The following is a 26769-nucleotide window of genomic DNA, read 5'->3' on the forward strand; positions in this document are numbered from 1 at the left end:
CTAATTTCTTCGGAACAGCACCTTTACTGTTGAACATCATGAGTGACCCAAAGGTTAAGTCGGCGCTGGGAATCCGAAATTGTACCTGGCAGTTCACAGCTCCAAGAGCACCATGGCAAAATAGATTTACTGAACGAATGATTGGTATTGTCAAGAACTGCCCAAGGAAAACATTACACAGAACTAAGATCACAAAAGAGGATTTATGAACAGTGATAACTGAAATTGAAAATATGATTAATAATGGATCCCTAATCTATTTAGATGACACTAGCGTTTTGATAGAGGCCTTGACACCGGCTCAAATGTTATATGGCAGGAAGCTCCATCTGGTGCATTGTGTGGATATCCAGGAAGAAGTAGATGATCCTACCATTGAAAATAATGATTTAGGACAACATCTGCGGGAGGGATATCGACGTCTGAAAAGGGTACTGAATACTTGGAATAGACATTGGAGCGAAGGATATCTTTTGAGCCTACGAGAAAGATATTATGCGGCTCAGGCTGCTAGCAATAAGTCTGTTATGAACATAGGGGATGTGGTCTTAATGAAAACAGAACAACCAAGATCCCAGTGGCCATTAGCTAAGGTGATCTCCACGCACCCTGATTCAGAGGGGGTGCTGAGACTCGTAAAAATAAAGTGTAGGGGACATACCAGCATAAAAACTATTGATAACCTGGTACCCCTTGAGTTAACGGTTACTCCGGATACAGTGGATGGTGGAGATCAAATGGGTCAGGATTTGCGACCTAAAAGGACCGCAGCACAAGGTTCTCGAGACCTATGGAGAGAACTCCTGGCTAAGGGTCACATTACATGATACAGCATATCATTTTTTCTCCGGTCCCAAAACTGTGGGAAATATTTTCCCCCAGAGCAGTTGCACTCTCTATTTTTTAAAATAGTCGTCCCTGGTTAGAGTGCGTAGGAAAATCTGAGATCATTAACAACTATTCAAGCAGTTTTAACAACCCAGAAATTACGTTCTCTTTAATAATTAATATTATTGATAAATTAAATGCTACTGCATCTAACCCACGTGGACAACTATCTTGTAAATATATACATGTAATTACTTTGGAATTTCCACAGACCTAAACTGCGTCTGCGCGTTAGATGACGTGTCTGAATATGAAGAGACCTTCATGTAAAAGTATATGTGGATTTAACATATTCATATAGATAAAGGGAATATTGGTTTGGCTTTAGTTTAATTAAACAAATATTAATTAGTTAGATTCGCCCTGTATATATCATGATGTAAGCTAACTATTTAATACTGTTATTAATTAATAGTTGGCACCTCTACCATTCTATGAGGGAGATAGAGGCTTGCCTAGTTAGCTCTCTCTGCTCCTAGACAAGGTCCAAGCATGTTTGTACATACTCACCTCAGGGACTCTTGACTGCCCAAGCAACCAACAGAAAAGCAGGCTTGTCGTGATCTGCTGTCTGGAACTCCCTAGCTAAGTAACCTTTACGATTTAGCCAATTCAAGGGGGGATTAGCTAGGCGATAGAAAAGGAATAGTTAGGTGGTTACGGTGTAAGTTACTGTTCACCTAACCCAATGAGACTTGTTTGAATTTACTTAAGGACAATTTTAGGGACGAGTAAGGACCTACGAGTTGTTTACTAGAAAATACTAGAAATTTCTTACACCTTGGTGCTCCGACCGAGGATATCGAAATTTATATAAAGTAAAATATTTTTCACACCTCTCCAGTAATTTAGATACCATTCCATATACATTAGATTACATCAACCTAATCATCTTGTTTACATACTTGTTATGACTTGGGTCTACTGCCATTCTCCTTTTTATTCCCTCCTGTGTATGTACAACTTTCGAACCTGTAATCCAATTACGTTGTAAAGAAATGTGTTCTTCTCTTCCTCTGATCTTCCCTCATTCATTGTTCTTGCCTCCTCTCTCTTCTCTTTTAGTAATCCAAGTTTCTCTTGGGTTAGACATCTTTTTATCCATACATTTTTGAAATCCTCTTTTTCCATAAGTTTGTTTGCAGTTTTTAGTATTTCCTCCACAGTGTTTACATTCTGGAAGGTAGGGCCTTGATTTATTTCTCTCATATTTCCCTAGCCTTTTGTGTTCCTGTATGTCTTTACTACAAATTTCGTCTGATACTTCCTTCAGTATGCTCATTACATTTGCCATCTCCTTTTTGTCTCTCAAAATCTTGTTTTTTTTTTTTTCTTTCTTCTCTATACCAACGATTACTATATATTTGTTGATGTCTGCTGAATCTTTGACCAATTTTGGATTGTTTTGGATTATCTTCTTCACTTCCTTTCTAATGCTCTTTTCTTCAACTCTTGTTTCTAAGCCTCTCTTTACTTTCACCATTTCAGCAAATGTGGTTTCCACATCATTTTTATAGCTTTGCATTGCTTCATTCACCTGGTTTATCTTCTCAATATCACTGCTATGATCTATCGGAGTGCTTGCCTGCCTTATTGTCTCTGTATCATTTCTGAACTCTTCCACAATACTCTCATTGTTGACAACTGTGCTTGCCATTTCACTAATCTTCCTGCTAAGTGTACCCACCTCAACTGATAATCATTTATTGTTGTTTCTTATTAATCTCCTTTACTAAATATTCATTTTAAACCTTCTGCATGTGAAACTGCTTCTTAATTTCATCTGTTTCACTCTGAAATGCCTTCCCTAATCTGTACACTCATTCTACTAGCTTATTATGCGTCTCCATCTCCACCAATTCCAGGTAGAAATCATCATCGTGATTTCTACCTTTGTCCCTTTTCTTAACTACTTCCAAAGTTGTTTTGCTGAAGATCCTGGTCATCTTCTGGTACTAACAGAAAGCTTGTACTTACAGTTTTGCGTTCCTGTACATCGCAGACGAAACAGTCAGCACTGAAAACAGCTGATTTGCTTGTTTGGAACTTCTGGCAACTTTGTTGTATTGTGTTACTGGAACATCACCTTTAATCAAAACTTTCTCTTTTTTATCAGAACACTATTTAGTTGGACCTAGTACAAAAGCTTGACTCATATAAAGATACTTTTTAGGTATAGCCATTTGAGGGCCGAGATTGGCCCGGTGCGGAGTGATGCATAGGCATGTCCTCCCAGTTTCACATCGAATGTGTGTGTGTGTGTGTGTGTGTGTGTGTGTGTGTGTGTGTGTGTGTGTGCATCCATCATTACATCTTAGTGCATTAACAAAATAACTCGTTTTTAATCACAGATAAATCAATCATGTTGGAAGGGTTGAGGGTCTCCCCAGCAGTTGACTGTTATGATAGCAGTAGGTCAAACACTGGGTCACAGGACAAGACCAACGTGAACAGTTAATCCGATTTTGGCCTAACTAAATAGAAAGCTGTGGGTAATGCAAGAATTAAGTGATTCTATTTGGAAAACAAAGGTCAGTGCCATAGGTAAGTATTAAAGTTTCAAACCTGGAATTCAAAGAAGTCTGATAAGATTTGGACCAAACTCTGTGAAAGGACTGAGGGCCAGACACGAATGAAAATATTTGAATTTGAGAAGGTTAAGTCAAAGATCATAGTCATAGGGCATTCAACTCAAAATATTAACTTAGACTAAATTTGAAAAGACTGAGGGGAAGGATGAAGCAATATTTCTTCAAGAACAACTGGTCAGGCAACAAGGTCATAGGACAAAGTCAGATGATTTTTTTTATGGAAGGAAGCAGGAACCAAAGGCCAGGAGCCGGCAAACCGTTCTTTCCAAGAAAAAAAAAAAAAAAGCCAGCCAACTTCAGGATCCGTTCATTTCGAGATGCCTGGATACACTGTATATGAAAGACTGGAGATGATAGGAAGTAGGAAATACAGACAGATGGAGACAGTTCCACTGTTGACCTGTTGCATAAATGAAGGACCGGAAGTAATGGTTAACTCTTGCACTAGAGAGTTGGACAGATAAGAGATGAGAGTTTGTTGCTAGACGGATGCTACGCACCCACTGTAGAGGAGGGGGGATGCAAACAGACAGTTCAGAGGAGCAGTGACCATTGAGGTAGCGGGAGAAAAGAGATAAGATGCAACAGTGTGGTGAAGAGACAGAAGTTGAAGGGAGCCAAGGAGAGTTAATGAGACGAAAAGCCTTTGACTCCACCGTATTGAGAAGAGCTGTACTTGGGGAGCCTCCCCACACATATGAGCTGTACTATACACAGGGGCAAATAAAACCCGTGTGTAAAGTCAACAACTGTGCAGGGGTAAAGAAGGGAAGGAGTCGGCTTAGCACACATAATCTCTTGGAAGCAGATTTTACAAGAGGCGTAATAGGATCTTTCCAAAATACGTCCCGAGAGATTGAAATGCCATGTATGATTAAGGATGATGCAGGATTAACCTGGATATTATTAAACATTAGTGAGTACTCCTGTAGAAGACTGTGTCAGGTTGATAGGTGTAAGAACTGAGTCTTTGATGCATTAAAAATAACAAGGTTATTTTTACCCCAGTCAGAGATATGAGCCAAGTCAGACATTAGGTGTGCCATAGCCTCATCGCTTGTTTGTTGAACTAACTGCTGAGATGGATGTTGTGAGAACCAAATGGAAAAGTGAAGGGTGGAATCATCAGTGTATGAATGGATAGAGTTATGTGTACAGCCTAGAAGACCACTGATGAATAAAACGAAGAAAGTTGGTGAAAGGACAGAGCCCTGAGGAACACCACTGTTGATAGATCTAGGAGAAGAACGATGGCTGTCTACAACAGCAGCTATAGAAAGATCAGAAAGGAAACCAAAGATAAAGGCACAGATGGAAGAATAGAAACCTTAACCCAAGGCATCCCATTGACGTATGACTACATTGCAACATTATATAGTTGCCAGTTCCGTTGACGTACTGGTACATCACGCAATTGCAAGGTTCATAATTTGCAATAATTTCAAACCTTGCACTTGATTTTGGTACGTAGGGTCGGGAGACTTTCCCTTACCTGCCACCAGGCGGGGACACTCGGCGACCCCGTGAGACCTGCTCTCACCCTTGGCTTGGTCACTCACCTGTTAGCAGTGACCCAGGTCAGACATGGCACACAGAGGTCTCTCGGTGGAGGAAATTCAACCCACCCTGGACGCCTTCACAGGCGACAGTGATTCGCCCCTCGATGACAAGGTGGTGGACAAGGATTATGTCCAACCAGAGGAGGAGGACACTAGCAACAGTGATGAGGAGGTCCCGTCCCCCAGAAAGTGGTGCAGTGACTGTTACAGATATTTTATGAACAGAGGACACCAGTAATCTGGTGTATGGATTTTTTTTTTTCTCCATTTGTTTTTCCTTCCTCCGTTCTGTTATTAAAAAGAAAAAAAAAATCGTGCCGCTAGAGAGGGCCAGCCTGCACCAAAACATCGTGCAACAACCTCTTGGCAGCCCCTACATGATGTGGAGCCCGAATTTGAGGACAAGGACGAGGACGGAGCCATGGGACGTGCTGCCATGTGGTACGGCTGCTAGATTATCACGCATCGCAGCGCTGAGTGCACAGCACGTCGTACTAGCAGGAATGGGCCTAGTGTTTTGTTTGGGGAAGGCAGAAGTGGCATGGAGGGAGTGAAGAGTGAAATGGAAAGTGTAGGGGCGAGCATTGAAAGTGAGAGTGGCGGGTGCGAGTCATCGCTCTCCTGTGGTGGTGTGAGGAGGTGGGGCGTATCATGTGGGGCAGTGAGGGTGCGTGTTGAATCACGTGGTGTGGTGATGGAGCGAGGAGGTGAGGAGGAGCCACTCACCAGCATGTCTTATGCTCCCCAATATTCCCAGACTTCCTCCCCACAGCCCCCTGATGTTCCCCAAGGCCGTAAGGGTAAGGGAAAGGGGAAGGGTAAAGGCAGAGGGAAGAGGAGTGCGAGTGGGGAAGCCCTCCACACTGCTCCTCCCCATCCTCTCCCACCAGCATCTCCTCCCCACCCCAACAAAGGCGACGATGGGAACGACGGGGGTGAGGGTTATGTGAATTGGAATTGGGAAGATGGCAGTGGTTTTTCTCCCATCATTCACCCCTTCACTGAGCAGGGGTGCACTGGCTGCACGGCTCCAGGAATTCACTGTTGTTCCACCAGGCTGGATTTTTCTGCCTGTTCTTCAGTGAGGGTTTTGTGGAGCAGATAGTGGAACAAACCAACAGTTTTGCTAGCATCCAGTGCCGTGAGAGTGAAAGACTGGGCACAAGGAGCAGGCATTCCATCATTTATGATTACCCTGTTTCCCTAGCAGAAATGTTTTTATTTTTTGCCCTGGTACTTTTGATGGGTAATGTACTTAAAAACAGAATTCCGGCATACTGGATAAGGGACCCTATCATGCAGACACCAATATTTGGCAAAATCATGAGCTGTAATCAGTTTCAGCAAATTCTAAGCCGCCTCCACTTTTATGGTGCTGATGATCCTGCCAATGCAAATAACACTGATAAGATGAGGCGAATTAGGCTGGTTTTTTAACACCTACGGCAAACATTCCGTTCCTCATGTTATCCCTATAGACAAGAGTCTCGTGCTGTGGAGAGGCAATATTTCCTTTCGGCAGTACATACCCAGCAAAAGGCACCGTTTTGGGTTCAAGATCTTTGTTATGTGTGACTGTAGGACTGGTTATGTGCAAGACATAGTCTTGTACACCGGTGCACAGACAGACATAATAGAAGATCGGAGTATTGGACTGTCTGGAGCAGTGGTAAAGATAATGATTGAAGACTACTTTCATCGTGGTCACGTTCTTTACTTGGATAACTGGTACACTAGCCCTCTTTTCGCTCACTATCTACACCTGCATGACACGGGACTCTGTGGTACTGTCAAGGTGAACCAGCGTCACATGGTCAAGCTGGGGCAGAAACTAGAAAAAAATGAGGTGGTCTTCTTCCAGGCTAACAATATCCTAGCTACAGTGTGGAACCACAACAAAGAAGTCAGCCTCTTGTCCACGGTACACTGCCCATTGATGCACCATACAGAGTCCGTGGATTACCACAGCAAGAGGAGGCGCCACATCTGGAAACCTGAGTGTGCATGATTATAACATCAACTTGCACCTGGTGGACCAGTCAGACTCCATGATATCCACTGTCGAGTGTGCCAGGACCACGATGAAATGACACAAGAAGCTCTTCTTTCACCTGGTAGATATAACTGCCCTCAATTGCCACCACCTGCACGCCATGACAACAGGAGTCCAGGAAACCTTTGAAGGGTTTGTGAGGGAGCTTACATGTGAGATTTTTGCCAGGTATGTTGTCGAGAGGCCCCAACAATGCACACGCACTGCCCGTACCGCTCAAACTCCCCTGAGAATATCCGCCCGCCATTTTCCCACTCCTATACCTCCCCAGCCAAATAGACCTAGGCCCCAACGCAAGTGTCATGTGTGTAGTAATTCCCGTGTGAGACCCACCACTCAGAGAAAAGACATAGCTATGAGTGCGTTGAGTGTGATGTGGGTCTCTGCATTCACCCTTGTTTCAGTGAATATCACACCTTGATGCAGTTCTGATATGGTGAATGCGATATGATGCTCATACTCAGGAAGAAATGCGACATACAGACGCTCAGTGTAATTATAAGGCCCGTAAATATGTAAATAGTAGTATAAAAGTGGAAACGGGTGTAATGTAAGTGGAGAATTATGTAAGTGCGTCAATATATTCTATGTCGAAACATTCCTAGCAAGTGTATATAGACGCGATATTCTGATGCTCAGTGGAACAAATAAGGCCCGTAAATATGTAAATAGTTGTATAAGTGGAAACGGGTGTAATGTAAGTGGAAAATCATTATGTAAGTGTATAAATATAATTTAAGTCAAAACATTCCTAGCGAGGGTATATTGATGCGATATTCAGACGCTCAGTGGAATAAATCTATCTATCTATCTATAGCCCGATGCCCTAATCCCGCAAAGGGTGGCTGGAGACAAAACGCCTTCAAGTCGCTCTGTCACCCACCATTTGACTACCCTCCCCCCAACTCACCCCCCCTCCATCATATACCTCTCAACTCCATCCCTCCACCTCATCCTGGGTCTACCTCTCCCTCTCCCTCCCTCCACCTCACCTACATACACCCTCCTAATCAGTCTTTCATTCTCCATTCTATCCACATGTCCAAACCACCTCAGTGTATTTCTCCTAATCTTCTCAACCACAGCCACATCCACCCCACAACGTTCCTTCACTTCTTCATTCGTCAACCTGTCCCTCCATGTCACTCCACATGCTTCTCTCAAGCAACTCATTTCCACTGCTCTCACTTTTGACTTGTTCCCCTCTTGCAAGGTCCACGCCTCGCTTCCATACGTCAGGGTAGGGATCACAATACTATCATGCAGTGACTTCTTAACTTCCATACTCACTTCCCTATTTCTCATCACTGCTTTCAGTGAACCAACAACCTTCCTTCCCTGCTGTACCCTTTCACGCACTTCATCCCCCGAAGTTCCATCCTTACTCATCACACTACCCAAGTACTTGAAAGCACTCACACTCTCTTATCCTCACCATCCAACCTCACTGTACATTCTCTGACTTCATTCCTCTCAAACACCATAACTTTACTATTGTTTACATTAACTTTTAGCTTCCTCCTCCTACACACTGTCCAAAATTCATTCACCAAACCTTGCAATTCCCATTCATCTTCACTCAACAATACTGTATCATCAGCAAACAGCAACACTGAAATCTTCAAAATCTCACCCTCATTCATTAGAGCCACCCCCACATACACTGCCCTACCCTGCACCTCCTTTACAACCCCATCCATGTATATATTAAACAGCCATGGAGACATCACACACCCCTGTTTCAGTCCCACACTGAGATCAAAGAACTCACTCAGCTCACCATCCACTCGCACCGTAGCCCTAGCTCCTTCGTACATACTCTTCACAGCATTCAGCAATTTCCCATCTACTCCATATATTCTTAATACCTTCCGCATACCTTGCCTAATCTATTCTGTCATAAGCTTTCTCCAAGTCCATGAAGGCAGTATACACTTTCTTTCCCTTCTCTAGATACTTCTCCACTAAACATCTAAGAACAAATATCTGATCTACACACCCTTTTCCCTTCTTAAATCCCCCTTGTTCTTTTCCAACTAGCTCCTCTGTCATATGCCTAACCCTATCAATAAGTATTCTACCATATATTTTACCAGTCACACTAAAAAGGCAAATATCCCTATGGTTACCACATACTTCTCTCTCCCCTTTTCCTTTATATAAAGGAACAAGTATACCTGATTTCCAGTCCTCTGGAACCCTTCCCTCTTCCCAAGCCAATCTACACAACTTCCCTATCCACTCCACAACAATCTCACCCCCATACCTCAGCATTTCACCACACACTCCATTAATTCCTGGGGCTTTCCCATCTTGATCATCATTGCTTCCACTACTTGCATCCAACTGATCTCTTCCTCCCTCCTCTGATCTCTTCTTCTCCCAGCCATTCCCCAACCACTTATACTCGCACTGCTGTCACTCTCTACATTCAACAAATCCTCAAAGTGCTCCTTCCATCTCCTCAATTTCTCTCTCTTCTCCACCAACAATCTATTATTCCTATCTTTCATTCCCCTACTATTTCCCCTTTCACACTACCTTACTTTCTTTACCTCCTTCCAAAACAATTTCTTACTCTCCCTCCATTTCACACTCAGATTCCTCCCAAACTCTTCATCCACTTTCTTCTTACTTTCCTTCACCAGTTTCTTCACCTCCCTTCTCCTGCTCACATATACCTCTCTCTTCTCTCTCTCATCTTCCCCCCTACCTCTACTCACTAACCATTCACTATATGCCTTCTTCTTTTGTTCCACAGCTCTTTTCACCTCATCATTCCACCATGCTTTCCCTTGCACACCCTTGCATCTCCTCCTCACTCCACAAACCACCCCACGTGCTGCGCCTATCTCTTCCGTAAATATCTTACATACGTCTTCCACCCCTTCCATCTGCTCTAGCTCATACCTTCCCAATCTTTCTTCCACTATGCTCTTATACTCTGCCAATTTCTCACTATCTTGCAAATTCTCCACTCTTCTCACAGGAGCTGTTTCCTCCTGTCTTCCCCTTCGTCTCCTCAACCATTTTCTTTGCAGCTTTACCTTGGCCATCACTAAGTGATGGTCCGAGACTCCATTCCCATACCCTCTCCACACTCTTGCATCCAACACTTGTCTTCTCATTCGCTCGTCCACACACACATGGTCTATAATTGCCTTTCGTTCAACAAGTTCACCATCCATGTATACCGGTGGATCATCTTATGTCGAAAGTAGGTGTTGGCTATTGCCAACCTCTTACTAGCACAGATGTCCACCAAAGCACTACCATTCCCATCTACGTCAGCTGGCACACCCCACTGACCAACCACTCCATCCACTCGTACATTCCCAACTTTGCCATTCATGTCTCCAATCAAGAGCACTCTCTCACTCCTCTCAAATTTGTCCATACATGCTTCTACTCTTGCCCAAAACTCATCTTTCACTCTTGCAACTCGGTCCTCTGTCGGAGCATACACACATACAATTGCCCATGCTTGTATACATACTTTCATCCTTAATAATAATAAGTAAGGCCCGTAAATTGTAAATAGTAGTATTAGGAGGAAACGGGTGTACTGTAAGTGGGGAAGTATATTGGGAGTGAAGAAATAAAGTATAAGTTGAAACACGAGTGGTAACGAGTGTGCTTGCTACGTGAATATGCGCTTGCATTTCACTAAATACCCTCGTAAGGAATGTAAATTAGTGAAAACATTAACATTGGTTGAAAAATGGTACAATGTCATAAAAACAATATGAAAGTAAAAAGAAAATAATGTATGTTGAGAGAAGAGTCATAGCGAGTGCTCTGAGTAAGCAGATATGCGCAATAGTTATGCTAAATATCATCGTAACGAATGGAAACAGCTGAAAACATTAAAAAATGGTAAAATGTCGTTGAAACAGTATTATGAAGGTAGAAAAAATGATATGTTTACTGAAACAAGAAACTTAGCAACTAGTGTGTGACCAATATGACCAAACTCGCTATGCTCGCGCGATGGAACAATGCTTATTTTTCCTATCTATATCATTGAAAACCATTATATTGTTGTGATCGTATATTAGTTCAAAATCAATAAATGTAGATGTGTTCTTTGTTGTTTCTCCCAAAATTACCTACCAAAGAAAACGTGAGAGCCTGACACGTCGGTGACAGAATATGATACCTAACGCGGGGTAGCTGACCTGTTCTGACCACTTATGGACCCCGGTAAGCCCTTTATTGGTGATTTTCCTTTGTTTCTCAACAAAAGCGGAGGTTTTAGCCAAAATTTTTTTTCCAAAATAGCTCGGGATTGGAGGGTATCGGAGGTGGGATATTGGTCGTTATGTGACAGGTTAAGAGGGCAGTTTGGAAATAAAAAATTTATGCCAGACTCAAGGGAGAGCCTTTGAGATGTCAAGTGGAATGGCAAAGCTTTCGCCAAAGTCCTGAAAGGAGGATGACCAGGACTCTGAAAGGTAGATAAGAAGACCGCCAGTGGAGCGTCCCTGATGGAGCCCGTGCTGATGATCAGAAAGAAGGTTATGATAGGAAGGATGCTTCAAAAATATTCTGTTAAGAATAGACCCAAAAACTTTTGAGACACAGGAAGTTAAAGCAATTGGGCGATAGTTAGAGGGTTGGGAATTGTCACCCTTCTTTGGGACTGGCTGAATGGAAGTAAACTTCCAGCAAGTGGGAACGGCACAAATTGGTAGACAAAGGCAAAGTAGTTTTACCTAGGAGGGGTGTAAGCACAGAAACACAGTTCTTGAGGACGACAGGTGGGACTTGATCAGGCCCATATGCCTGATTAGTATTGAGGCCAGTGATGTCAGAAAATGCATCAAGTGAAAAAAATTTTGTCAGCCATGGGGAAGTCAGAGAGGGGAAGAGATGGAAGAACAGCACCAGAATCGTCTAAGGTGGAATTGTAGAGGAAAGTCTGAGAGATGAGATCCTCTTTATCAGTAGAAGAAATAGCTACAGAGCCATCAGAGTAGAGAAGTGGAAGGAAGGATGATGAGGTAAAGTTGTTAGAAAAGTTTTTGGCAAGGTGCCAGATGAAGCAGGAAGAATTCAAGTTGGAGAGTTGAGAGGATTTAACATGGATGAAATTATTTTTGGCAGAGCAAAAAACAGACTTAGCACGATTCCTGGCAGCAACATAAAGATGTGATTCGGGGGTTGGTTGGCTCTGGTACATTTTATAGGCCCTCTCCTTGTTGTGGACAGCATTAAAACAAGCATGATTAAACCGAGGCTTTCATGCATTAGTCAGAGGATATGAGAAAGAAATGTACACTTCCATGCCTGAGAGCAACCTCCGTAATGCGCAAGGCACACTCAGATGACTTCTGGCATTGAAGCAATAATTTTTCCAGGGAAAATCAAAGAAGTACTGCCTGAGGGCCTCCCAATCAGCAGTTCCAACGTGCCACAAATAACATTTCTTTGGAAGGTCCACAGGCCGTACCGAACCGATGGAACAGGTTAAGGTAATAAGATTGTGATTGGAGGAGCTCAATGGAGAGGAATGATTAACAGTGTAAGCAGGATTTATTATAATGAAGAGGTCAAGTATGTCTGAGCTCTTTCCAAGGCAGTCAGGGGTACGGGTAGGGTACTGTACAAGCTGCACTAGGTCATGAAGGATAGAAAAGATGTCGGCTTGTTCACCAGGTGGATCAGTGAAACGAGAGGAGAGCCAAAGGTGGTGGTGAACACTGAAATCTCCTAGAATGGAGGGTTCAGAGAAAGGAAGAATGGATAGGATGTTTTTCATCACAGAAGTAAAATAATTGAAGAATTTTTCATAGTCAGTAGAATTAAGGGATAAATAAACAGCACAGATATATTTTGTCAGAGAGTGACAGGAATGCCGAAGCCAGAGCAGAGAAATCAGAAGAATCAAGTTCAGGAACACAAGAGCAAGATAATTCATTGCACACACATACACAACAGCCACCTTTGGCTTTGAAATGAGTATAGAGAAAGTAGGAGGTAACAGAAAAGTATTTGCTGTCAGTTGCCTCAGACAGCTTAGTCTTAGTCATGAAGAGAAGGTGAGGTTTGGAGGAGGGGAGGTGGTTCTCAACAGAAAGTTAGAGGAAAGGGAAGGAATGTTGCAGAAATGAAGAAGTGAGTTCAGGCAGGTTACTGAGTCATCACCGAGAGGGGCGGATACTGCGGTCATTCATGGTCCCCCCCCCCTGGGGACTCCGAGGCTTGGTTATTAGACGCCATTACACTTTTGTAGTTTCGAAAAAGAAGTGTAGTGCATAATATGCATGCAATTTGTTGTTTTCAGTTAGACAAACTCGTACTAGAGAGCATGCTGGCCTACTCTTTGTGTTACTGGAACACTGAAAAAACTCAGCAAAGGGGGGTGGTCAGGAACTAGTCCCAAGGGCTGATGAAACGGGAGCTCCAGCTCTCCCTATCATCAGCACTCCATCCACCTTGCGAGTACTGCCCTGCTCAACTGGTGCTACAGTCTACTCCCTTACAGCATGTGTAGGTCACAGATATTATACTATCTGTGTGCTTCTTCTTGTTGGTAATGCAGTAATTGGTAATATTTGTTTCTTTGTTAAAATTTGCCCCACACCTGTGGGGGCACAGGCAAAATTGGAGCCCGTCAGGGATAGGCATATCAATTGAGCCTCAAAAAAAAAAAAAATCACAGAAGAGTGTCCTTAGACATTGTCGGTGTTGGTAAACAGTTATCAAGGGGGAGGGTAATCCATGACCTTTGTAAAAGTACAGGGAAGGATGTGCTGCCAACTACCCTTGCTGCATCTGTAATGGCATTGCCGGAACGAGCAAAGCTCCCATCTGACTGAGTGCAGAACAGAGATGTGACTGGGCAAGAAAGCAGTGGCATAGGCACTGAGTGAAAAGTGTCAGGCAGCGGGGACATGGTTCAGACTCCAAGCCAGCAATCTGACTATAACATGGAAACCCCATACACAGCCGCTAGAGCCTGACAAGGGGATAATTAGGTAAGCCCAGCAGAATTAAGATGGGAGTGTAGGTTGAGGCTGCAGCATACCAGGCAGCAAACCGAGAGCCCTCAGTGATACAGAGTTGGTGGTCTTCCCTAGTGAGCCTGCGAAGAATGATGGCCACCACCAAGAGAATATGCGAGGCACTAAGGCGGAGCTGAAAAGTAATGTCTGGGAGTGAGATAGCGGAGTGAGCAGCCGCATCCGCAAGCTCATTTCCTGCAATCCCAAAATGTTCAGAGACCCAGTGAAAAATCATTGAGCCACCCCGCTGGATGAGGGATGCCTCCATGTAAATCGATGTGAGCAAAAACAAGTGGTCCCCCAGGGGAATTTTCTTCAGGCGCTGAAGAGAGGAGAAGGAGTTAGCGTGAACTGCCACATCCTGGTGGTGATGGCGACTGGTGTGGTGCAAGGCACCAAGCAGTGCCACCATGTCTGCCTGAAAAGCGGAGACCCCCAAGGAGAGGTACCAGGACTCTGTATAACTGCTGAGGGTGAAAGCTAACCCCGCAGAACCATCAGAGCAGATCGACCCATCTGTGAAATACGCTACTGAAACATTAGAGTTCAGGGCCGCAATCCTACTCAGCCCCTCCTGTCAGAGGATGGCAGGAATGGAGTGGCGCGGTTTGTCCACAGTGTGATATAAAGCAGTAAAAGATGGAGGGGTCCAGGGAGCCGGAGCAGGATATTCTGGGCAAGGCATGTCGGGATCCCAGCACACCTCCGGCTCCACACCCAAGCTGTGAATGACAGCAGTTGTGGCCTAAGCCCAATTAGGCTGGGGTAGCAGGTTAGAGGTCCTGCCCAGTAGCTGCCACAGGAGAGCAGAAACAGGGAGTTGGGGCTGACGCTGTATCATGTAGTGTTAACGCAGTCGCACGCAATGCTATACGATCCTCCAGTGAGGGAGAGCCACTCTCAAGACAAAAATTGCTTAGCCTTGTCCAGTGGAAAGCACCCAGCATAACCCTCAGTGCATCGTTCTAGAGTAGGTCCAGAGAGCGTATGGAAGGTGAGGCAAGGTTAGTAAGGCAGATCACACTGTAGTCCACAAGGGAGCAAATAGCACGTGTGAAGAATGTGCGGCGAACACTGTAAGATGCCCCAAGACTCAATTGGGAGAGGTATTGGAGACTGGAAACGAGGATGGCAGCTCTCTCTCATGGGTATTTTATGTGTCTGGTGAAGGTTAGCCCACTGTCAAAGAAGACTCCCTGATATTGGTGGAGCATGACAAATCTGAGACTGTGGCCACCAAGCAGCAGTGGATAGTCCAGAGGGCGGAGACCAAAAGGGAGGCAATTAGTCTTCTCAAGGTTGACCTTCAACTAGAGGTCGCAGCACCTGGTGTGCAGCCTGGACAGAGCAATAGGTGCCTGAGTGAAGCAGTCCCTTCTCGAGAAGACCAGTGCCAAGTCATGTGCATAGCAGAGCAGTGGAATGCCAAGACAATAGTCTACCGTCAGTAACCCCTCCACCAGCACTTTAAAAAGTTAGGGGCTCAAGACTCTTCCCTAGGGGGTGCCGTTGCTATGAAGATGAAATGGGGAAAGCCTCCCTTGGAATCTAACCCCCACCGCGTGGTCAAGGAAAACTCCCTCACCCACAACAAGAGCCTTCTTCCCACCCCACGTGCCGCTAGGGCTGCCTGGATGGCAAGAGGGTTAGCTAGCTCAAAGGTTTTTTCCAGGTCAAGGAAGACTGCCATCCCCCTTCCACCTCGTTGCTCCCCAAGGAAGGATGTCAGGCATTGAGTGGCACTCCTGCTCGGATGATAGGCATAAATCCTCAGTTGCAGCAGTCCCAGACATCAGGCGGGGCAAGCAGGCATAACCCTTTTCGCCGTCTTAGCAACGCAGCTAAGAAGGGAGATAGGGCACATGGTGGTGGGATCGTGAGGGTTGGGAATCAGGTGGAGGACAGCAGTCTTCCATGACCTAGGCAACTGGCCTTCAGACCATGAGAGGTTTAGCAGATCAAGTAGCCTTTCACTACCACAATCTCCAGCATGTGATAGAATGGAGTGAGCCCGTCGAGCCCAGGCACTGTTGCTCCTGTGGCGCAGTGCTTTACAAAGTTCCCCACTGGTGATAGGACAATCAGCGGGGTCAGGCCTATCACAGGCAGCCTGGACTGCGATGATGCATAAGGCAGACAGCTGCACCTGAAGGTCTCGGACAGACTGTGGGAGATAGTGGGAAGCAGAACGATCTGTGAAATGCCGTGCAAGTCAGCTGGCCTCAGCAACAGGATGAAGATGAGAAGGCAGGTGAGGAGGACGTGGATCAGAGATGGCATGGATTCTCCTCACATCTCACAGAGAGTGGAGTGAGAATCCAAGGTTCTACATCACCTTTCCCAAGCCTCCTCCTTGATGTGGTGCTTTCCAGTCATTACAGGTTGTGGAACAGCAACCAGGAACCGACGGTGCGGAGATGCACGGCACCACTGGCACTGTTTGCATGCTGCACTCAGCCTGTGGTTCACCTCTCTGACCCTATCACAATAGACCCAGCCATCCCAGTAGCACTTCGTGGATCATCTTCGCAGAGGGATAGTGAGGGAGGCAGCCTGTGAGAAGTCACGGGCTACCTGATCTGCTTGACTCTCAAGGTTTGGGGCAGGAGGAGATATCGCGAAGGCAGCGGCTAACGCATGGCCAAAAGCAGCCCAGTCAGCCCTGTGGAGATCCCACCATGGCAGAGGGAGAGGTGGAGGTGGAAGCAGAGCCATTGGCAGAGTAACCTTAGGGGCAAAGTGATTGCTTGCAAGGTGAGGGTGCAGCGACCACGTTGCCAAGCCCACGAGGGGGGAGGACACAAATGACAAATCAAGGCATACCCCATAGATGTGTGCAGCCTCGGCAGTGTCCTTTAGGAGGGAGACACCACCCATCTCATCCAGTACTAGGGAGATGTGCTGCCCTGCATCATTAGGCTGAAGCTGCAAGGAGAGAAGGGCGTGGTGAGCTTTGAAGTCGCCCCCAATGTACACAGGGTCTGATGTAGCCTGGGAGAACAGGTCTCCCACTCCAGGGTGCCATTGCAATTCGGTATACACTGAACACCGTTAGGGACGATGTCGCCAGGTGGAGAACCAAGCCCTATACCTCCACATCAGTCCCACAGAAAGGAGGGGGGTCACAATCTGTGGTCGCAGTGGGGTCATGAACCAGGATGGCACATCCCCGTGTGATGCCACGAACATAGAGGAGGAGATGGGTGGTGTATCCAGGGAGATGGAAAGCCACCCACTCTGGGAGTAGTGTCTCTTGAAACAGGATGACATGATGGCAATCCGTCATAGTTGCCTCCTGTAAGAGCAGGAGCTTACTCCTAGCTCCTAAACAGTTCCACTGGAGGATGCAGGGGTGGGTGGTGGTGTCTTGCAGGCAGGTAGCTCCAGCCGTGAGGCTTCCTTCATGTGAAATGGGGTCACATCCATCGTCATGACCACCTCCGGGGTCAGCTGAGGGTCCGGGGAGGTAGGAGGGAGGGAAGGCACCCTATTGGCTGGTGGCGGGACAGACAAAGGCTGAGACGTGGGCTCACACGCTCGGCTTGGTGTCCCGCGAGGGAGAGGAGGGGCAGGGGAATAGAGCTGCTGGTTCTCCTCAAACGCCTTGTCGAGGATCTGGCCAACCACGGCCACAGCAGGTTCCGTGTGCATAGGTGTCCCTGTGATTGCCGCGATGGTCTGCATCACAGCCATTGCAATTTGTGTCCCCAGCATCTTGAGCTCCTCTGTAGAGAAGAGCAGGGCCAACTGGGTGAAAGCTGGGGGAGGGGGTAGCTCTGAGCTGGGTGGAGGACCCTGGGATGACTGCTGTGGCCGCTGGTGGACCTCGACAGGCATCTGGCCTTGAATGAGGGCTGAGGGCAGGGGTGAGAAGTCTGCCTTGTCAAGGGGTAGCTGCATTGGTGCAGCAGGGCGGCATTGCTGTCCCCAGATGAAAGTGCGTGGGGGAGCCGGAGTTACACTGGCAGCCTACTGGTTCTGCACCCAGGCAACCTGCCCTTCCCGACCCTGCATCACCGTCTTCACCCTCGCAGGACAGCTGGGATGCCACACATGATTGGACCCAGTGCAGTTGGGGCATCAGGAGGTTACTGGCTCCTTCTCGCTGAACTACGCCAGACAGTGCTCGGTGTCATGTGCCCTGCTGCTGATGCTGCACACTGCAGGGCAATTGCAGGTGGTGGAATGGTAACCATACCGCTGCCAGGGGTAACTCTGTAGCGGCTCTGGCGTGTAAGGGCACAGATAGTGCACTCCCCAATTCCCCAGGTCGAGTTGTGGCACGAGCAGGCCTCGCGGGGTCACACATACTTGCTGCGTCTCCTCCCGCATGCATCAATTTTGGCATCTCGTGGCCCTCTCCACATATCATGCCTCAGAATTTCCACCGGCATATGCTGGGGGTACTCCATCATGATGGCTGTGGTCAGCTGTCCCCCTCGAGTGAGCTCGATGATCTTCACGAAGGGGACCTCATCCTCCGCCAACGCCTTCAGTCGCCAGTATGCCTCCTCCTCAGTCGGGATCAGCATGCAGCCCTCATCGCGTCCAAAGCGGTTGGTGACAGCTGTCATTCCAGGGCTGTGACTGCATCATAGCTAATGCCAAACCCTTCCCAAGGAGGCATGTGGAAGGCCGGGAAGGTGGAATGGTTTGGTGGAGGCACTCTGACAGAGACCGCGGGGCGTGGAGCAGGTGGAGGCCCCGTGGAGCCACCGAGCATGACGCCAGGTGAGGGGCGTTTACCTGTGTCCCTCGCTGTGGTTTACGCGAAATGTGGTCCAGCCAGCATCATCAGGAGAAACAGTAGAGGTGGTAGGGGTGGCGGGCTGGGCGGGAGGAGCAGCAGCTAGGGGAGTCCTGTCGGCTGAAGCAGCCAAGTCTGCACCAGCATAGGGAGCAGAACAGGGTGCAGAGTGAAACAGTTTGGAGGTGGTAGGTGGCAGGTAATGCGGTTTTCTCTGCTGTAAAGTGGGGCACGAGAGGAAGGGGTGGTGCTGGAGGGGGAGGGTGGAGCAGGGACGACCTGCTCCATCGTCTCATGGAGGCAGGCTAACTTGGCGGTGTGGGCCAAGGCAGAGCCACGCGAGCAACCTACAGCTCCCATAGGCATAGGTGGGGGGCGAGAGGCAATTGGTGATTATAATAATAAACATTATATTAAATGTTTCTCACAAAATATATATATATATATATATATATATATATATATATATATATATATATATATACAGTACTGTAGGGATCGTGGAGAAAATGTTATGGGAAATGGTTTCCAGGGCTCTTGCTTAGTTAAGACTGATTTCTGAGGAAACTGTCTCTAGAAAACCTGATCATTCTAACGAGCTGTAATTGCAGAACAACCAAAAATTAACTGTGGTTATAAGTAATTGAAAATGAATATAAAACAATTAGTCATATTTCACTTCCACCTTTTTTCCGATAATTCTGTTGTAGATAAATAAGGGAGAAGAATACAACATTTCTGAGCCAAGTGAATATTCATACTAGAAGTTTAGAGCTATGTTGGCAAAATAACTGCTCTTAAGTATCATTACCTATTTCTCAGAGTCAAGTAGTAGTATTACTACTAGTTTTCTCGTAATTTTATCGTATACAAAGAAGTGGATAACAGCATAACAGTTTAGGTTCACAGCACTCTAAATGCAACTTGAAAAAGATCCTGTAGAACCCTCTATGTGGTGAACTTATATAGCATGTCGGAGACACTGGCCGTGATATCATTGTGTAAAGCATGGTTGAGGTAACCAACACAGCATAACGGAAGGGAACACATATAAAAACAGAATATCAGTGGGTTTTGCTACATACACGTATATCGTTCAGTGTGCAATACATAAATTGAAGTATTCACAATACTTCAACCTAGTCGGTGAATCACATTTGCATCTTATGAAGGTGATTACATTGGTCCCTTTTGTTTTCTGTTTTTATAACTGAATTGTGTTGCAGCAATTGGCAGTCACCGTACCTGAAGTCTCTCTCCTCGGGATACCTACTAGCCATTGCCATGCACCTGCAGGAGCCAGTGTCCCGAATGGCCAACACCAACAGCAGCCGGGTGTTAATGGCCTTCCTGTGGCTGTACACAATGGTGCTGGGGTTGTCTTACTGCTCCAAACTTGTCGCATTCCTCACAGTCACTCGCCAGCCCCCCACCATCGACACGTTTAAAGACCTGCATGAGTCTGGTCTCGGCATTGTATTGCAAGGACCATACTTTGGTAACTTAATGATGGAAGCTGCAGATAAACATATCAGAGTGAGTACAATAACAAAATATGCTAGTTTGTGCTAATATCAAAATCACCAAATTAATGTGAAATAATATATCAAGTAATGTGAATAACATAAAATTATGAAAGCCCAATGCAAATATATATGTTAAGCAATGTTAATTTCGTTAGGAATTGTACAAGAGGATCACTATTGTGCCATCGAATCCGGAATCGTGGGTGGTAGAAGGCCGGGCGGGTTATATCAACACCTACAACAGTGTAAAGTACGTGGTGACAAAGATTAACACTGCCTATCGCACACCGATTCTTCGCATTATGAAGGTTAGGGTCATTCTTTATTCAGCATATATATATATATATATATATATATATATATATATATATATATATATATATATATATATATATATATATGTGTGTGTGTGTGTGAATGATGAGTCAAAACTAAATAATTATGTAGGTAATGGTGTTATACTCACTAATACATAGATGAATAATGCAGGCAGTTAACACACATACAAAAAAAAGGAGGAGACTGTACACTCTTTCTAAAAAATTAACCAAAAACTTAAACTCGAACGGAGTGAAAAGGGGATCTGGTTGCATCGCTGTTTCTTAGGATTTATTTGGATGATCTAGACAAGTGGATGTAGGTGAATAACTCAGCCTGACAAAGAATGTGATAATCGCTCAGGTGAGATAAATATCTCCCCTAGGGTAGGTAGTGTAACACTGCCTTCATGGGCCGAGAAAATATAGCAAGACTGTTGTGGAGTCTGTGTTGCCGCTATGCTTGCAGGAAAAAAATTAACGGGAACACCTGACAGCATCATGGCAAAAAATACTAATGTTGGAAAACATTTAAAACTGTGATAGTGTAGAAAGAAGACACTCTTCCGAACGACCCTTTTCCAAGCTTACCTGCAGTGAAGCTGAAGCAAGTCTATCTTCCGTGACACTTAGCGAGAAGAAAGATTCGGAGAAGGATAACGGTCATGGTTTCACATCCCCACTGATTCCTCTCGTGCGACTCCTCATACGCGAGAACATTTCAGCTAACTCACTAACCTGATAAACATTACTGACCTTAGCATTTACGAAAAAGACCAGAGTCTTGCTAGAACACATCAAGAATGAAAATCTGTATAGTCTAACCATCTTCTTGAAATTGTTCAGCATGGAGATTGCTTTCTGCAGCCCGAACTGTGCTTCAAAGTATCATTCAAAACCAAATATATGTGAACTGATTCAAGGCCATCAGACTTCCAGGGCAGATATTCCTTTGCTCTTTAGCTTCAACTCAATGTGCATTTTTTCAAAGTTAGTCTCAACACAGTCATTAATAAAAAAAAAATACAGGTGACCTTACGATGATTACCACTACAACTACATTCTGCTACATTCTTCTCCTGCCGTAGTATTACTAACTGAGTTTTAAGTTCTGGCCAAAACAAGACCAAATTAATTTACTTGCCATGCTAGATGGTTTACAAACTGTTGCATCCTGCAAGTTCCTGCACAGGTCTAACTCTGTGTGCGAGAACGTAGGGTTCCTTCCTCTTATATTGAAACATTCCAGCATTTCATAAATTTTGTAATAAATTTTCTCATGGTGTCAATTATGTGTGTGAGATGACCTCAGACATTTAGTCCGTAAAACCCCACACACAAAACAACACCAAGATTCTTACCATAAAGCATTTGTAAAATCCAACGAAGTTATAAGTATATGTATTTACATAATTTTTAATGAAGGATATCAAATAATGGAGTTTCAAGCAAGAAGATTGCCCTGAAACCAACTGCTCTAATGCACAGTAATAATATTTTGAACTGGTAAATCATAAATTATCCACCGTAAAACAATACACAAAATAACTTCTCATGACCCTGTTCACAGTAATTAACCAACATTTTACCATCACCAGTATTTACAAAATTTAAGCCGCTCATGCACTACATGATTATTTACTTGTCGTCTTTGGTGGATGGAAAAACAACTAAGACCAGATCCTGTACCATCGATCCTGTTCAAAACCACTCTCTTGAACTAGCAGCCATTAGACTTGCTGTCAACTTTGGCAGAATATGATGTCACCCTGGAAGATGGTGCCAACTCCAATGAGAGGCAGTACATCTCAGCAGGCAGTCAACGCACACCAAAACAGGAAGAGTAGCAGGAAATGAAGAAAGGCAACTCTGAAGATATTTTATAATGATGCAGGACTGAGTTGGATATTGTTAAAAATTCGAGGATACTCCTGCACAAGATTTTATAGGTAGAAAAATGTAAGAACTGAGTTTTTGATGCATTAAAGACAACAAAATTACTCTTACCCCAATCAAAGACATGTACCAAGCCAGATAATATGTGTGCCATAGCCTCATCCCGTGTTTGTTAAAGTAACTGCTGAGATGGACGCTACAAGAAGTAAATGGAAAGGTGAAGGATGGAATCATCTCCGTACAAGTAGATAGGGTTAGATATGCAGCTTAAAAGCTAATTAACCCGTCATGTCCCGAGGTTTTCCGCACCTCCGACATCCCCCAGTCCCGAGGTATTTTCATAAAAATTTTTTTTTTGGCTAAAACCTCCGCTTTTGGTGAGAAACATCGAAAATTCATAGAGAAATCGCTCACCTGAGGTTTAAAATACTCATTCCAAGTAGGAGTTCCTCCTTACCTGACTGGGTTTTCTAACATGCTGACACCAAAGAAAACGAGTTCTATGGGAGGGTAACTATTTTATCCACTCATAAACGGTATTTATTTATTTACTTGGTACGAATTTATATGTAGTATGAGAGTATATTGGTTTTCAAGCAGTAATATAGGCATTATAAGCATTGTTTCACTCACTAACAAATCACCATTCATGACCTTTTTTTTCCCACATTACTGTAAAGCTGGAAATGTTATCCCACCGGTATAAACCAGTGTAATGCTAGATATTTATAATCTCCACCGTTATTGTTCATCCAGTGTAATGCTAGTGGTACTCGACTTAGTATAGTAGATGGTAAATATTTAAGAAAAAAAATTGAATTGTGGTAGCGTTTGTAATTTTTGGCCGAGCTTAGATTTAGTCAGTACCACAGGTGGTCGTCGTTCCCTCAGCGAAGGAATCTTGAATTGGAAGGGGAGTGAATTAGGCTTGAGGACTTAACTCCCTTGATTAGGTACACTAAGAAAATATAAAAAAGATACATACTTTACTCTACTTTAATAATTTTATGCTAATTTCCACAAAACATTTTTAATTACATGACCCTTTGTAGTATGAGAGATTGTACATTAAGACCATGGTTTGGATGATCATTCCTCCCCCATTGTTGCCAGGCGAAAACCATTTAATACATACAAGCGATGTATGAAGACATTGTATCATATTTTCTTGTCAGTTACTCTTGGGCTCGACAATAGCCTCAAGACAGGGATCTTTATACGAGCATGGGTTATCTTCTCGGGCTGGCATAGCCTCGAACCAATAAGAATGATTACTCGTGTTCATTTTCATCCATATAATATACTCTCATCATGTAATTCTCTAGAATCCAATATCAATTCAGGACTACTTACAGTTCATAATCATCATTGTTATATAATCACTAAAAAAACATAATCACTCGGGCTTGTTTAGCCTCAAGGAATAATTCAGTAAAAAAAAAACATAATCCCTAAGAATTCATAATCACTCGGGCTTGTTTAGCCTCGAGATACTATTCAAACATTGTATAATCACTAAGAATACATAATCACTCGGGCTTGTCTAGCCTCGAGGTTCATTTCAAAATTACATCATTGCTCACAATCACTAAGTTCCCTTCCACGCTCCTAACTTCCTAACCTTAGTTACAAGAAAGAAAACGGTTAATGGTTTTGAATTTCGCTCTTCCGTTACCAGATTACATCACTTCCAAATTTCCATTTCTTATTTACAAAATAAACTTCATATGATAGATCAATAGTACTATTACAATTATATTTGGTTTATATAATAATTCATGGATAGTGTAATGTGTGTATGCTCAAGTCTTTGGACAATACTATGGGAAAGCCTCATGCTCACACTGACGTCGCCGGTGTCTGTGGACTGAACAAACGTCCATAATATTATATACGACGTCTGGGCCTCGAGAGTCTACATTAAACTTTCAACAATATTACTTCATATAGTCCATGACAAATAAGGATTAAACAAAGAAAAAGAGGGGGAGGAAGAAGAAATGTGGACGGCTCACCTGAACAAACGTCCATTACATACGACGTCTGGGCCTCGAGTGAGCTCGCTAGCGATGCCACTGCTAAGTCAAATGAGGTGGTGTTTTTTAAATATGGTGGGTTTCAATTCTCTTTACAATTTATTTAGCAATGTACCCATGACGCCAGGACTTTTGATTGAATTGGGGAAAATTTGGGATTTATTCCTTACTTAATTTAGATACTGATTATCTCACTATCTCACTTTGAATGTTAAGGCAGCTCATGCCATCTAGTGACGGCCAAGACAAACGCGACCTTTAAATCCTCACAAATGACATTATTTAGGCCTTTTGGACTGTTAATCTTACATATTTGGGTTCTAGCAGCTTCATTAGTAAACATTTCACAACTGGGTTACAGAAAGAATTGTATATTCATCATTATTCTGTTTAAGGTTTAAACTCGGCGCCCAATAACGACAAGAAAAGCTGCGCGCATCTGTTATTCATTACTCGACCAGACTGAGGAATTCCCATAGCTCAACATCCACAATTACATCACCCAATGCATAGATATAGAGATACATACATATAAAAATAGTTAACCCTACATTAATCATTAACGTATGAATTACTACTTAGGGTAGGAACTTATAAACTAATATTCAGGTTACACCCTATGTAACTTAAAATTACAGTACTTCTAAACACATACATGAATATCAAATGTGTGGCACTACACGGCTCCCACGTTCGGAAAACAAATATTACCCAAGTCAATTTTCTATGACATGTGCATGGATGGAATGTTGTTACTCTAATAACTGCTATGAACACTTTGAATTGGAATGCCTTTCCCCACAATCAGTGGGACCTGTCGGTCCACATTAAACACCTGATGCGTACCTCAGAAGGTCGCTTACTCACTTCATTAGGAGGTATGATCACTCCTTACACAGGATATTTTGAGGGAATTTATGCCCCAGTCAGCCTCAGATTTTGGAGGATAGCTTGTCACTCACCTGAGCTCGACAGGGTCTCTCGAGAGTGAGATCACCACGGGAGGCACTTCCTTACACTCTTCCATTCGCAATCACATTCACTCTGTCCTTTCGTTTCCAGCTTTCCGCCCACAAGAGGTGAGCGCTCATTCTGTCCTGAAGACTCCACTACCTCACAAACCGTGCTAACTGTAAGGTGAGGGGATTGTATACTCCCCTCGAAGTAAGGGACTTCCCGGTTCCAACAGGAGCTCTTCTCTCTTTTCCTTTTTACACCCTCTCCTTGGGGATGAGTCCACCCGGAACATAACTTTACAGTTATGTTTCACAACATTCGTCACATGCACTTGTCTACTTTTCTAACACTCCTCTATGAGTCTCCGAGGGGCATTCCTCACTCACGGTGGTAATCGCTCATCTTCGGGCTCCAGGGCGAGCTCCTGCTGCAGCGGTTCTAAGAGCCATTCCTCGGTACCGTAATATGGTTTTACCTTTTCAGCAGCCCTTTGTATTTTTTTTTCCACTAAATACATTTTCAATCATATAAACACTTCCATCTAGCAGCACTTCAATCACTTTATACGGGCCGTCCCATTTGGCATTCAGTTTTCTACAGGTACCCGGCTGTATGCTCTCTTTTTTCACCCATACCAAGCTATTGATTTCAACCTTCTGGGCTCTCCTCCGCCTGTTGGCCACCTCCCGGTATCGCCTAGTCATCCTTTGGTTTGTACCCTTTATGAGTGTGTGTGCTATCGCCAGGTCGTCCTCCTCTGCATCCACGGAAGGCAATAAGGTACCAATGAGGCGAGGGGGATGGCGTGAGAAGGCATAATAAGGCTGTTTTCCCGTGCTCGAGTGCACCGCTTGATTTATGACGGTTTGACACGATTGGAGCAGCTGAGGCCAACGCAAGGGGTGTCCGTTGCAGAGAGATGCTAGGATGCTTTTCATAGTCCGATGCATCCTTTCAGTGGTGGAATTTCCCTGGGGATGATAAGGGGTGACGTAGAACAAGTCCACTTGGTTCCTCCGGCAGAACTTCTTGAACTCTCCACTCGTGAACTCTCCGCCGTTGTCCAGCACGATACCTCGTGGCGTCCCAAAGTCGGTGAAGTATTGCCCAAGACAGTGTATGATGTGTTGTGTATTTTTATCCCTGAGGGGATAATATTTCACAAACCTACTATAATGATCTATCACAGTAA

This window comes from Coenobita brevimanus, chromosome 40 (genome assembly GCF_032717465.1).
Source record: "Coenobita brevimanus isolate Jiangsu-jjx chromosome 40, ASM3271746v2, whole genome shotgun sequence".
Taxonomy (NCBI): Eukaryota; Metazoa; Arthropoda; class Malacostraca; order Decapoda; family Coenobitidae; genus Coenobita; species Coenobita brevimanus.